The sequence below is a fragment of the Mesocricetus auratus genome, unplaced genomic scaffold (assembly GCF_017639785.1).
Source record: "Mesocricetus auratus isolate SY011 unplaced genomic scaffold, BCM_Maur_2.0 Super-Scaffold_100008, whole genome shotgun sequence".
Taxonomy (NCBI): Eukaryota; Metazoa; Chordata; class Mammalia; order Rodentia; family Cricetidae; genus Mesocricetus; species Mesocricetus auratus.
The window spans coordinates 55,455,227-55,469,807 of NW_024429192.1; the positions used below are offsets into that span (position 1 = coordinate 55,455,227).

The 14,581-nt window shown below is 48.6% G+C and overlaps 1 protein-coding gene across 4 annotated transcripts in view; it reads right to left on the reverse strand.

Annotated features, from left to right (window-relative positions):
- Sema5b (semaphorin 5B) overlaps positions 1-14,581 on the reverse strand; it is a 119,040-nt gene that overhangs the window by 41,316 nt on the left and 63,143 nt on the right. The window lies entirely within an intron of this gene.

Genomic DNA, 14,581 nt, shown 5'->3' on the forward strand with positions numbered 1-14,581 from the left:
GCCAGGGAAATTTCAAATTTAATTCAAGATTTGAATGTTAAAGGTAAAATCATGAAAATACTAGAAGAAAATTTGAACATTTGGAGTGGAAAACTACAACAGAACCCAGACATCATCAAAGAAAATCTTGACAAATTTGATGTCACACAAAGTGTAAACATTTTCATGAAAGTGTAAATCCCTTGCCACTAAAAATAATATCAAAAGGCAGATGACAAAAGGTAGCCATCACAATGGTGCACATCTGCAATTCCAGGAGACTGAGGCAGGAGGATTGAAGATTTGTGGCCACATAGTGAGATCTTCTAAGGTTCTAAGAGGGGGGTGCAAGGGCAGGTAGCTCAGTATGTAAAGTGCTTGGAGACCTGAGATGGACCCCAGACCCAAATGAAAAAAGCCAAGGGCTTGTATTACTCATGCTGGGGTGTCAGAGACAGGCAGATCCCTGGGGCTTGCTGACTAGCCAAAATAATCTACTTGGTAAATTCTAAGCCAAATGAAACACTGTCTGAAAAGACAGGAAGACAGCTCCTAAGAAATGACACCAAGATCAACCCCTGGCCTCTATAGACACATGAACATGAGTGCCCACGCACTCACATGAACACACACAAGGCCAGTGACAAACCTGAAAAAAACTACCTGTGCTTCTGATAACAGACAAGGAGATAATATTCCTAAACATGCAAAGAAGTCCTAGAAATTAAGAAGAAAATGATCAACAATCCAGTAGAAAAGAAAAAAAAATGGGTAAAGGATATAAATCCAAACAGGGCTTAAAATCTGATTGACACTCTTCCTCACACTCTCAAAGAAATGCAAATTAACACTTAGCCTGGCTTAACAATTTTCTCCCTGCCAGCCAAGAGTCAGGCAGTTTTCCCTCCTGAAGAGACTGTGAGGAAATGACGCACCCTGTCCTATTCTACTGGTGTATGTCAAATGGCACAGCCCCTCTAGAGGGGAACTTGTTTAACTGGCAAAAGCCTCCATATTCACCCTTTGACTCACTAATCTAATACCGGACTCTAGGCTTGTCTCAAAGTGAGATCCATGGACCAGTATTGAATCTCACACAGTAACAACTCTGTGGTAAGACAGATGCAGACATTTAGAAGTCAGTGTTTAAAATCCCAAATGTAATTTGAGTCATTTTTATGGACATTGACTCTAATAATCAAATGTCTGTGTCTGGGAGTGTGGCTCAGTGGTAGAATTATAGCATTCACGTGCAAGGCCTTGGCTCCCACCTCAGCACCATAAAACAAAGAAAAGACAAAGACATTTAGGCTTGTATTTTTCATGTTGCTTTTCAATTCATTTCTCTAGTAATTTACTGTTATTGAATTGTAGGTAAGCATCCATCTGCAACAGATTGTAAATTGAGAAGTCAAACCTACTCCCTTGCAACACATAGATAGTTGAGAAGCGAAAATAGACCACAGAGGCATCTGTATGAGCATAAAGTGAGTTGTGTATAAGATAATTCTCTGTGGCATTCTGAGAAACAACAAAAGGAAGAAAACGAAGAAATAGGAGCTGTTTAAACAGGCTGCTGTGTGTGTGCAGTGGAGTACTACAAAGCAGAAGAAAAGGGTGAGATTAAAGGTTGTGAAAAGAAATGAAAGAAGGGAAAATGCATTAGGTTGGACTGCTAACCAGGAAGGCACTGGGTGAGCATCACTTCCCCTGGACAAAGCTAGGACTCTGGGTGAGGGATCCCAAAGCTAACTCTGCCAGGCAGGTGAGAGTTGGAGGAGAGAGGTTCCTGGGCTCCTTCTGCCCTGGGACTTTTGCTCCCAGCCCAGGTAGGATGATATCCCTCCTGCCTATTTGCAGATACAGATGAACAGAGTACATCACGGCTGAACTGCAGCCAGGCTGCAGGGAAGCAGCACATCGACAGACACACAGATGCAGCCTCTTAGCTTCCAGCAGAGACCCTGGGGGAGGAAGACATTCTCCCTCTTTCCTCACACAGTCACATGACATTCTCTTCAGTGCTAGACCAGGCAGGTTTCCTGCTGTGCGCAGGTCAGCAGTGTCCCAACTTTGGTGCCTGCTGTACCCATCCCCCAATACTGGTCCCCAGTACTTCCAACAGGCTACAGGAAGCAAAAACTGGGATTGCATGGAGAAAAGAACAACAGCAACTTAACCCCTCTCTGCCTTGGTTTCCCCAAATTGGGAACAGCCGTAACAATGCCAGCTTTACCAGCAATTGTGAGGATTAACTAGTATATTTTGAAGGCTTGACTGGAACACAGCCAGCAGCGAACCAGCGTGATGAGATGTTCTGGTTCTAGAGGAGGGGTGGCACCAGAGAACCCTTTTTGGTCTCTGACACTATTGTGATACCTTTGACTGGCACCTCCAAACCGACTCTGTCTTCCCCCATACTACCCCTTCTCTCTCCATGTACACACTGGGCACTGCAGGGACTCCACCCAGCCTTCCCTTCCTCTGTGAGGGTCTGGGCAAGGTGCAAGGAGAAAGCAGGTGGTGTGCCCACAACCTCCCTTCCCTCCCTCTCTCCCACTCCTGCCACCCAGGTCAGGGTAACCTCTATTCCTCTGGGTTTCTGAAACAGGACTGTCCCCTCCCATCAGAGTCAAAGTGGCACCACAACTTCCGTTATGGGCACAGGGTGCTGCACAGTGACTACCCCCTATTCCCCAAGCTTCTTCCCACACCTCAGCAAACAGTGGCTTTACTAAGACACCATCCCCCCCACCCTGATAGTGTCACCTGTTTTCAGGGGCGAGGGGATTGACTAATTAAGGATACCCAGTCCACAGCCCACATACATTTTCTCCCATCAACTCATAAGACGTCTAAGACAGCATGAACAGGTCATCCTCATCCCCCACTGTCAGGGTTTAAATGAGAAGTCTTCCATCTTCGTCACCCTCCATTCACATATTTGAACACTTAGTCCCCAGCTAGTGGCACTCTTCTGAGAGATTACGGGACCTTTTGGACATAGAGCCTAGGTGACTGGTATAGGGGAAGGACTTAAAGGTTACAGCATAGCCTGCTTCCTGTCTAGCTCTGTTTCCTTACTGCCAATGCTGGTAGCCAGCCTTCTCAAGCTTGAATTGCCTGTATTTCATGAACTGTGGGACAGAAGAGATCTTTTCTTGAAGTTGCCTTTGCTGGGTATTTGGGCACATTGAGAACTATAAGTAACACAATCACACCTGTCAACCCCACTCCTCTCCTATACATCTCTGCTTCAGGCCCAGGACTGACCACTACCCTCAGCTCCCAGACTTGGCACTCTGTGGCCAGATCCTGTGTCCAAGAGGCCTAGGCTAGAAACACATCATAGGTTCTTCTCTGCCCTAGCCCCCAAGCCCTAAAGTCCCCAAATTCTATAGCAGAGGCTCTATTCTCATTATCAATTTTACGTTAATTTATTCCCCAAGTCTTTCCTGAATGAACAAATGCTAGATCAACTTCACATTGTCTACCTGGGCCCCAGCGCAGTCCTGTCTGAAATTCAGGATCAGGACACATGGGGACATGGAAGGGGAGTCTGGGCCTCCAGGAGGAGGAGTCAGAGAGGAAGGCCTGTGGTCACTCACACAGCACATACCCTGGTCACCCAGACACATGCAGAACACACCAGAAAGCTGCAGGAAAAGCCCGGGGACGACCCTGGAGCTCACAGGAGCCCATGCACAAGTCTGTTCTATCTTTGCCTTCTTCCCCTGTTTTGGGGTGCTTGTAGAGTCTGAGAGAGGTGCAAGGCAGGATCTGAGGAGCGAAGAGGAAAGGGGATGGATGGGATGCCGTACCAAAACAGGTGCCGTAATGGGCACGTCACAGAATGCTCCCCTGTCAGAACTTTGGAGCTGAATTCTAGAAATTCTGGGTTTGGGGAGGTGAATTTCTTATCTTTGGAAATTACCCTGACAGTGAAGATCCCCTCCCCCACTGCAGTTTATACGGATCATGTGATCCTCACCCTAGCCACAGCTGCTCATCTCAAAGCAGTCACATGATCCAAACAGACTAGTAAAGGAACTTTCCTATAGGAATTTGGTAACTGGGTCAAGTCAGTCTTGACAGAGGAACCTAAAATACGGTCAATATGCCCCTGGAAGCGTGATCACCTGTGGGTGAGGACAATCTGAAGGCACTGAGGTGACAGGAGACACAGAGTAGAGACTCATGAGATGCCAGCAGTCTCCCAGCTCCCAGTTCTAGCCCCTTCCTGAGACCAGATGACATTCTACTTTCTGAGCCACCCACCCCTCTCTACATGCCAGTTTTAGAGATCTGTTTTTATGCATGGGTGTTTTGCCTACCCGCAGGTCTGTGTACCATGTGCATGTCTGGTGCCAGAGGAGATCAGAGAAGTGTTTTGATCCCCTAAAACTGGAGTTATAGACAGCGTGAGTCTCTATGTGGGAGCTGGGAATTGAACACAGGCCCTCTGGGAAAGCAATCAGTGCTGTTAACCACTGGCCCAAGTTCTGCTTTTAAAAAGAAATCTGTTTTTCACGTAAGCTGCTCACAGACATGGACCATTATGTCTACTTCCTTCCCAGCATAGCTTCTTCATGGCTGTGGGGCTGTGGCACAGTCTTCCAGACAGGTGACAGGTGATGAAGCAGAGGAAGCCAGTGATGCGTATGTGGGGACCACTTCTTCCCACCTGGCCTATAGCCAGGATGCATGGTGCCCTGCCAGCCGCCTGGAGCCACCTGCAGCTGTTTCCCACCTTTTGGCCTAAGGAGGATGGTGCTGGGAGACAGGCGGAAGCTGGGTGGATGACAAAGGATCGGCCCCCTGTGCTGACCCCCAGGCCTCTTCAGCAGGCCTGAATCTTTCCACTTCTCTAGTTATTTGTTCTGGGGTGGAGCCCCATACCTCGTGCACGCTCTGCGCCTGCTCTGCCCTGATCTTGCACTTCTATGCCTCTTGCTTCTTTACCTGTCAAGGGGGGAAGATGAAATCTAGCCGTCAGAATTGTTGCGAGTGTTAAATACGCTACTCCATCTAATGGGCACTTGCCACGAGGTAAGTACTGTTTAAGTGGCAAGTCTTCCTAGTATTATTATTAGAGGTTATTATTAGATGAGATTGTTCAAGAGCTTGCTTTCCAGATCTCAATTAACATTAGATAAACACTATTGCCACCAAAACACAGTTTGGCTTCCTGTGCTTAAAGTCCAAAGTTTCCATCACAGATAGGAATTTCCACTTCTAATATGCATCTGATCTGCTGGTAAAACCATAGCAGAGATTTTCCAACAGAGAATTGCAAGAGGCGTCTAATTTTTCTGCAGGTTGCACAGCACCATGGAAAGCCCTGAGCTTGGAAAGCTGCCAGCTCTAGGCATGGATCTAAATTCATCACTTGTAAATAAGAGTAAACATGCCTTGCTGTAGAGAGAATGCCTTGAAGCACCGAGAACGAAGGCTAACCCATGGCAGATCTCTTATGAAACACTTAGACTTTAGAGCAATTGTTCTCAACCACTAGGTCACAACCCCTTTGGGGTTGACAGACCCTTTCACAGGGGTCACATATCAGATATCCTGCATATCAGATATTTACATTATGAGTCATAACAGTAGCAAAATTAGAGTTGTGAAGTAGTAACAAAAATAATTTTATGGTTGGGGGTCACCACAACATGAGGAACTGTATTAAAGGGTCACAGCATTAGGATGGTTCAGAACCACTGGTCTAGAGCATTTAGCTAGTTGCCATTTATGCACATGGTATTCCACTGAGTGTGGCAGAACACCTACTAAGTGCCAGGCCATGTATGGTTGGATCATGATGGTGAGAGAGGGGCTCACATCACACAACAAGGTACCCATTGTCTTCATGGAGAAAGAAAGTGTGTCCCCAAAAGGCAGAGATAGTGACCATGGCCTGACAGCTAGATGAAGAAGGGGACACAGAAGATGGTCTCCACCCTGTCTCTGGGCTGCTTGTTGTACCTGCAGGAGAGGGGTGCGCTAGGATTGGGGTATTGGAGGTCCTGCACCATCTGATTTTTTCTGTTTTGGGAAACCCTAAGCCAGGAAGAAAGCATTTTCCCAGACTGTGGCTCACATGACTGCCCCAGTTTCCCGAGGATGCTTTCTATGGGGTCATTCTGATGGTACCTGGGGGTAAGTAGAGGCCTGAGTGTATGAGAGAGAACACCACCCATGCAAGAATCCACTTCTCCAGACTTGGCAGTGCCTGTGTGCCTGGCACACACGGAGCTGTGACAGTGGAGGAGTCTCACAGAGAGAGAGAGTGGAGAACAGGGGATGGACAGACAGCCATGGCCAAAGCCATTGGGAGCGCAGTTAGATGGACCTCTGCCCTTAGCACAGGGTGAAGGCGGGGAGGGAATAGGACAGAGAGTACATTTCCACTAGGGTCCCCCAGAGCCCAGGCAGAACACTTTTTGCCTTTCTCAGCTTACCGGAATCAACTACCTAGACCATCTGAGGAGCATCAATTCATTCCTGGCTCTCTTGGGAATGAAGAGGAAAAGGGGTCCCAGCCATCTTCCACCATTTACATAGGAGGCCAGAGCATGCGCAGACGGTCAGCATGCAGCAGAAACTCAGGATATCCATGAGGTAAAAGACACCCTGGGAAACTGAAAGTAGGGATGCTGCATGCCTAACATGGAAGGCTAAGCTCCATGGGGCCTGGAAGAGCACAGGGTAGAGTGCCCAGTCACCAGGAGCCAAGAAGACACCAGCACCCGCAAAGACTTGATTCTTGATGGCCTCAGATAACACACAGCGGGATAGGAATCGGGAAAGGAAGTCAGAGGCCACTCATGGCAGTTCTTGAGGGTAACCCTAAATCTCCAGGAGACCCAGGTGCTCCCAGGAAAATGCAGTGGCTGGGGGACAATGCAAGCGTGTAGTAGTGTTGGCGCCAGTGGACGAGGGACAGGATTGGAGTAGGCTATTGTCACAGACAACTCTGAGAAATGGAATTGGCACTTCCCCCCTAGTGGAGGACTGCACCCACCAGAGACAAGGGAAACGAAGCTGGAGGCCCAAGATAGAGGCCTTGATAGCCACAGAGCTGCCCCTAAACAGTAGCATTGGGACCCTCCCAAATGGCTACTGATAAGGAGGGCTTCCCAGACCAAGCAAGGACATTTTTTTTTCATTGAAAGGGGTGGAGGTGGGAGAGGATTCAAAGAAAAAACAATTCCCAACCCAAAAGATAAGGGCTTGAGTAAAAATGGCTGGAGCACACTGACCATGTTCCACAGAAGGTGCCCTGCTCCTGCCTTGCAAGATCTCCTGGCAACTTTGTAAGAAAGCTTCAAGATGCCCATTGCCCTGCTGACTGGGAGAGAAGAACTTATCGAGGCCGAGGAACCCGCCCAAGGCCCCATGACTGTTCCCCGTGGAACCGGGATGTCCTGGTCAGCCTGCCTCCTGGCCACACAGTGCCAGGCCTGTGGGCACACTCTGCATCCCTGGTTCCACGTGCTCTCAGCAGCCTGCAGAGTCTAATTTGGTTTCCTGAGCTGGCTTTCTTTTTCTTTTTTCTTTTTCCCAAGGAGAGCACTTTCTAGCTATAAATTATTAAGCTGATTCCTGCTACAAATCAGCCTCCTGCGCGTTTGGGCGGCAGGAGCCCGTTTATCCAGGTCCTGGGTGTCAGTGGAGGAACAAATGCCAGGGCTTCCAGATGGACAGGGCAAAGTGCAGATCCCCAGCCAGCGCTGACAGCCACCTGCACGCCTCCCCCAGCCCAGGCCCCAAACCAGGGGCCAAGCTAAGGGATCAGCTAGGGAGATGTCTGCCCACCTTAGCGCCACCAAGACCTGTTGGGGAGGGACTCAGACCCGACCTCTATATCCTCCCCTTCCTCTCTGCTGCCATTCAAAATCTCCACTTGGCTGCCTGCCAGAGAAAGGAGGAGAAAAAGACAAGGAAATGAAAAGAGGAAACGGGGTTGGGGAGCTCGAGAGCAGGAAAGACTGTCCCCCACCCTGTGGTTTGGCAGCAGGGAAAGGTGAGAGGTTGCCCCTCACTCCCACACCCTGCCCAGGCCACCAAATGCCCAGCTGTGGGCTTTGCTGCCAGGCATCAGAAGCATCTTTCCACCCACACATCACTCACCACTTGGGGGGCCCAGTTAGGCCAAACTCACACAAAGGTAACATTGGGATGCAGATTCCATCCATTGCTCTGAATAGAACAGATTGGATACGGTTTTCTCCTTTCTTCCCAATTGGACCCTCTGGGCCACTGGGGCCCAGAGGGAAGGCTGAGTCCAGATAGGGGAAGAACAGCTGCTGTGGGCTGGGAGGCTCCACAACATTTTTCGGGGAGTGAGGGTAATGGGGGGCATTGCCCCAAACATGTTACCAATAACAAGTCCGTTACTGGCCTCAGCGGACCCTCTGCATTCAGCAGCACAGGGAGCTGCAAGGTAGTGTCTGCATTTCTCCTACAGGGTCTTAGAAACCTCCAAGTTGTCTGTCTGTCCCATTTGAATCTAGAAGTCATCCATGCAGCTCTACCCACACCTTCCAATGGCGATTAAACACCCCAAGGAAAAGGAACATGTGCTTACACTGTTTGGTAAGTGAAGCTCCTGCAGATCATTGGCTTAACACTGTGCTTTGACTCTGGGGAAACTGAGGCCTTGGAGGGCATATCCAGCTCAAGATTGGAGAGGGAGCTAGTGGCAGAGCCAAGACTCAGAAGTAAGTCACCACCATGACAGTGTTATGTACCCATGCTCTCAATAACATGCCATTTAATCCACACAACTTTATGGATCAGGCAGAGAAGGTTTATTCCCATTGCCTGGATAAGAAAACCAAGGCGCAGGTGAGTAATTTGAAAAGGTCAAACCAAGAGAAAGAGGATTCAAACCCAGGCAGCCAGGCTTTCCAGAAGGCCCTCAGCACACGGCACAGGCGTTTGCACACGGCATTTGACTGAGCCTTGGGAGCCCAGGCCACTCCAGGGGTACTTGCTGTGTAGCCAAGGATGACCTAGGATTCCTATGCCGCTGCTCTCACCTTCTGAGGGCTAGCATTGCAGGTATGTCCCACCACACTGCACGTGTGACCATCTTGAGGAAGCCCAGTGGGGAAAGCCAAGCGGGTGGATGAAGGTGGACTAAGTGCACGGTCCTGTTGTCAGACGGAGAAGGTCATGGGTCAGGGCTGCAGCATGGCTTAATGTTGATCAGGTAGAGAGTGGGTTGAGTCTGTGCCTTGAACAGATCAGTATCACAAATGGGGCCGTGATGGTGGCACTGTGACAATATGCTGCTGAGTAGGGTTTTATTCCCTGGTCCCCAAATAGCCCGTAATATTTCGTTGTTTTTGTAAGGAAAAAGAAAACAAAGGAGGCTTGCCTACTTTAATTACTGGAATTAAATGCTAAGGACATTGCCAAACACGCATCCCGCTTATCTACTCATTAGAGCCCGCCTGTCCCCTCCCCACGGGCAAGCGCCCTCTGTGAAAACATTTTGCTGTCAGATGTTCTGAGGCTGAAGAGAATGGGAACTGCATTTAAAAAGACGTCCACAGCTCACAACCAGATTCAAATCCAGCAGAAAGTCTGGACTTGGCTGGGCTCCCCAGCCCAGATTCATCTGTTGAACACAGGCCTTACTGCCCAGGGCCCCATCCTGCTCTGCCTCCATGGCCAAAGAACTGCTTCTATCATTGAAAGGACCCCAAAAGAGGTGTGGTGGTGTTAGCACTACAGTGTGGATGCCACCATACTTGACCCTTACCTGTGGTGGAGATGAGTTGGCAGGCATGTAAAGTGATTGCCCAGTTCTTTCTTCTAAGTCAGTGGTTCTCAACCCTCCTAACGCTGCGGCTCTTTACTACAGTTCTTCATGTGGTGGTGACCTCCAACCATAAAATTATTTCATTGCTACTTCATAACTGTAGTTTTGCTACTGTTATGAATCTTAATGTAAATATCCAATATGCAAGATATCTGATATGGGAATACGGTGAGAACTGTTGTTCTAAGTACTAAGTATAGAATTTTCATATGACCAAGCAAATCCACTTTTGGGTATCTCCCAAGACAGTTGAAAGCAGGATTAGAGGTATTTGTAAACCTTGGGTGCACATCTATGTCTGTCTGTCTGTCTGTGGCAACATGTTCGAAGCAACATTATTCACAGTAACCAAAAAGGAGAAGCAGCTAGGGTGTCCATCAGTAAATAGATGAACGGATAGAAAAAAGTGTGAAGGATGCAAACAGTGGGGTAGTCTTCAGCCTTTAAAGAAAGGGAGTGCGGAATGAGAAACGTTAACATGAAGGAGCCCTGGGGACATGGTGCTAACAGAGATACGCTGAGATGAAGAGACGATACCGCATGACTCCACCAATACCAGATTCCTAGAGCAGTCAAATTCATGGAGACAGGAAGGAGAAAGGTGGCTACCAAAGGCTGAGAGAAAAGTAGAACCACTGTGTCCTAAGTAGAGAGTTTGTTTTGCAAGAAGGAAAGTGTTCTGGGGATGGACAGTGGTGAGGGTGGTCCCACAACAGCATAGGTGGCATCGATACTGTGAGCCCCAGGCTTCAAAATGGCTAAGATAATATATTCTATGTTCTGTACAGTCACTTCAATTTATTCATTCATTTATTTATTTACTTATTTATTGTTTTTGGAACTCACTCTGAGGACCAGACTGGCCTTGAACTCACAGAGATTCTCCTTCCTCTGCCTCTCGAGTGCTGGGATCAAAGATGTGCGCCACCAGTGTTACTACAGTTTCTTAAAAATATTAGCTCCTGGTGCTGGAGAGATGCTCAGTAGTTAAGAGCACTGGTTGCTCTTCCAGAGGTCCAGGGTTCAGTTTCCGGCACCTGCGTGCCAGCTTACAACCATCTTAAGTTCAAGGGAATCTGATGCCCCTTCTGGCCTCCATCGGCACCATGCAGGCAAAGTACTCATGAAATACACATGAAATAAAATAATAATATTTTTAAATAAAAATTGTGGTTCCTAAAATATGCTGGCCTGAGGTTCCTGGAGGTATGTAGACGACCTCCCCTCTAGATAGTGAGTTCTCTTCTGCTCACCCCTCAGTCTGGCACCTACTGTCAACCCCTCTTCCTCTCCTGGGGCACACTCACCCCTGGCTAAATGAAGCTAGTCCCGCATTGCCATCACAATTCAGCCATCTGGCCAGGACAATAGGAGATGGAATGAAGCCGAGAAGCAAAGGCAAGGGAGAATGCTAAGCAAGTCCATCCCTACCATGGCCATGATCGGAGACCAACTGCCCAACAGATCCCTTTCCCGTTGCTGCTGTGACAAATCATCACAGAATCAGTAACTTAGTGTCTTGTAGTTCTATGGGTTAGGGTCCATCTTGGGTCCCACAGGGCTTAGATCCAGCTATAACCTGATCTGGAGGTTGGAGTGAAGGGAGGGAATCTACTTACAGGCCTTTTCCAACTCCAAGGAGTTACCCACCCTCCAGCTGGAAACCCAGAAGCTTCACATCTCGCTACCCACTCTCCCACTGTTACTACTCCCTTGAGTCATAGCCTGGAAAGGCCCTCTACTTCCAAGGACTCCTGTGATTATTCCGGGCTCGCCCAGGGAATCCCAGAAGACTCCTCACCCCGAGCCTTAGCTGAATCACTTCTGTCTGCTAGGTAAGATGAAACCTCATTTGTTCCTGAGATCAAGTCAGAAGACCTCTTGATGGCCATTAAGCTGCCTGCCACACCCACCACAGGAATTCCCACCCGGCCATCAAATTCCTGGTACCCAGAGAGTCACCTGCCCTGACCTATAGGACACAGGAGGAGTTGCCAGTGAATGTCACCGGTAGGCCAGAGCTCCACAGTGTCAGAAAGGAAAATGCTACCGTGGAAGGAACAACTGGGGACCATGAGTATGTAGCAAAGAAGGAGGAGAAAAGGGACAAGAAATGCAGAAGCGACAGGGTGACGATGGCTGTCCATGAGGAAGAAGACACCCTCAAGATACAAGCAAGAAGCTATGGATGTGACAGGAGAGGTGACATGCATTGTCACAGAAAATTCACGGACATTGGCACAAGAGTTACAGAAAGGGTGGTTGTTATTCACTTCCCAGAGGGACTTTCCTAAGCGTTCTTCAAGTAACAAGCTTGTCTATATTCCTAAAATAGGATTTACACCCGATTTCTCAGCAACACATACAAGGATGCTTGTAAATCTATGGAAATGAAGTGAGACCAGGAACATCTGCCGATTGCCTTCTGTGCTGCTGGTGACACCAGCAGATGGAAAGAACCTCCGAGTAGGGAAGACAGGCTCAGACTTCTCCACCCCCACAGCCACTAAAGTCATGCTGCTTAATCCTCATATCCCCATGGCCAGTTGCCCCTCACTTGACACTCGTAAAACCCCTACAGGCGAGTGACAAGTTGTAGGGCTGGCCTGGGGAGTCCTGGCCCTGAAGCTCTGCCTTTCTGGCCTCTCCACAGAAAGGAAAGATTTTCAGAGACAGTAACTGAAGCTGCACTCTTCCCATAGACTCACGGAGGCTGGATAAAGAATACTTGGCCATTGTTACCTACTGGGCCATTTCTGTAGCAGCATCAACACTTTTGCTTAGGACAAAAGTCATTAGTTTCACACTTATCAGTGACAAGGCCCCTGAAAGATGAAAAGGCATGGTGGCTGATTTAGGAGAGCCAGTCCTAATGTCTCTCAAGGCTGGAGTCTGAATTCCCTCACCCATCACTCTGGCTGCTCTTGGGTGGTCGCAGCCCCTCCCCAAAGGACATCAGCTCCCTAAGCCTCCAGGCCCCCTCTCTTCTGGGCTGTCGACCACAGGCACATCTCTCTCTTTCACTAACCAGGTGCCTCTATCTTTCTCTTTCACCAGCTCCTACCTTGCTGGTGTTACCAGCAAGACAGACTGTTCTCCACTTGTATATATAATTGTCCCGCAATCCTGCCAGGCATCCTGAGATTTCCCTCTCCTGGATCTAACATAGTGAACCCATCGTCAAGCCTAGGTCTTGAACTTTGACAACAGAGTCCACTTCAGATGTTTGCAGGTCTAGAGTGGATGGGGTGGGACAGACAGCTACCTTCCAGTCCCTTTCTTTCAGCTGCTTGTTACCTTGAGGGTGCTGGCCCAGATCTTTCCATTTGAAAGAAAATCTACACATCTGGATGTATGTCCAATTCCCTCGTGTTTGAATGAAGGCAACCACTTTTTTTGACATGCTTGCATTTGCAAACAAAACATGTCTGTCACCTCTGGGCTTTTCTTCTGTCACTCATATGTACCAGTATGTCTGACATTTCTCTCCTTGTCTGATAGTCCTCTGCTGTCCCCAGGCCTCACTGGGCAGCATGAGCTCGTCAGCTTTAGACACTGACTCTAGAGGTGGTCAGAGCCATGAGGGTGAGCAAGACAGAGGAAAGAAGGCTGGTGCCACTCAGGGTGACAGAGCCATTAATTAACAGAGTTTAACATCTGGTGTTTAATTAACACCCTCTCTGCCTTCAATCACTTTCCCGTTAACTTTCCCAAAGGGTCTCTGTGGTGGGTGAAGCTGAACAGAAATCAGGACTGCAAGCTCCTGGCTGAGTTGGAGAGGGAACCAGAGGGGCTTGGGTTAGTTCCTCAGTATTGAAAGCCAGAGGGCAGTCTCGGAGCTCTGTAGCTTGGGATAACAAATGAGGAAGATGCAGGCTTATGTTCCAGTGGGAGGGACCACACACAGTGGCTCAGAGAAGAGCTCCCTAAATACAGCAGCCCCCAGATGGCCTGGACAGGACCCGGGGGCATAAACTCGGTGTGTAGGGTTGAGCATGAAGTCCCTGACTCTCTAGTGGCTAGTGAAAAGTTGAGTGTAGATCCTAGTTTCAGAGCACAGAGAGGGGCTGGAGCAACGGCTCAGCAGTTAAGAGCATGTGCTGCTCTTGCAGAGGACCCACATCAGGTGACCCACAGCATCCTAAAGCTCCAGCTCCAAGAGCACCTGATATCTTACGAATTTGTGTACACACACATCCACCCACACACCTACACACACACACACACACACACACACAACCACACCCCTATACACACACACCTACCTATCAAAAACAAACACACAGTCGACCTCATTACTTGAAGGACACTCTGACCTGATGTTTAGTCCCCATCCCCCAACATCTTGTGCCTTTCATTGCACAGAGTAGTGGTGTTCCTAGCCCAGATGAGGAACTTGCTTCTCAGTGAGGAGCAAGCACATGGCCAGGGAGCCTAAGCAGATCCTGGGGAAATATTGTCTTCTTAAGAAGAAAAAGGATAGTGGGTGTCAACCTCTTTCCTGCCTCTGCCCTCTGTCTAGGACGTGAGTGTGATGGCTCCAGCTCCAGCAGTCACGATTTAACTGAGACAAGGCAGGAGACAAACTGAGTGGGTAACAGAATACGCTGATACTGATGAGCCACTGAGCAAAGGCCTGATCCTCTTGTAAAGTGATTCTTAAATCCCTATATTTAAAGTTATTGTGGGTGTTTTTCTATTAGTGGAAGCCCAAAAGCATTCCTAAGTGGTACACTCCCTCCTCTAAAACCTCTTCTCTCCAAGAAGATAAGT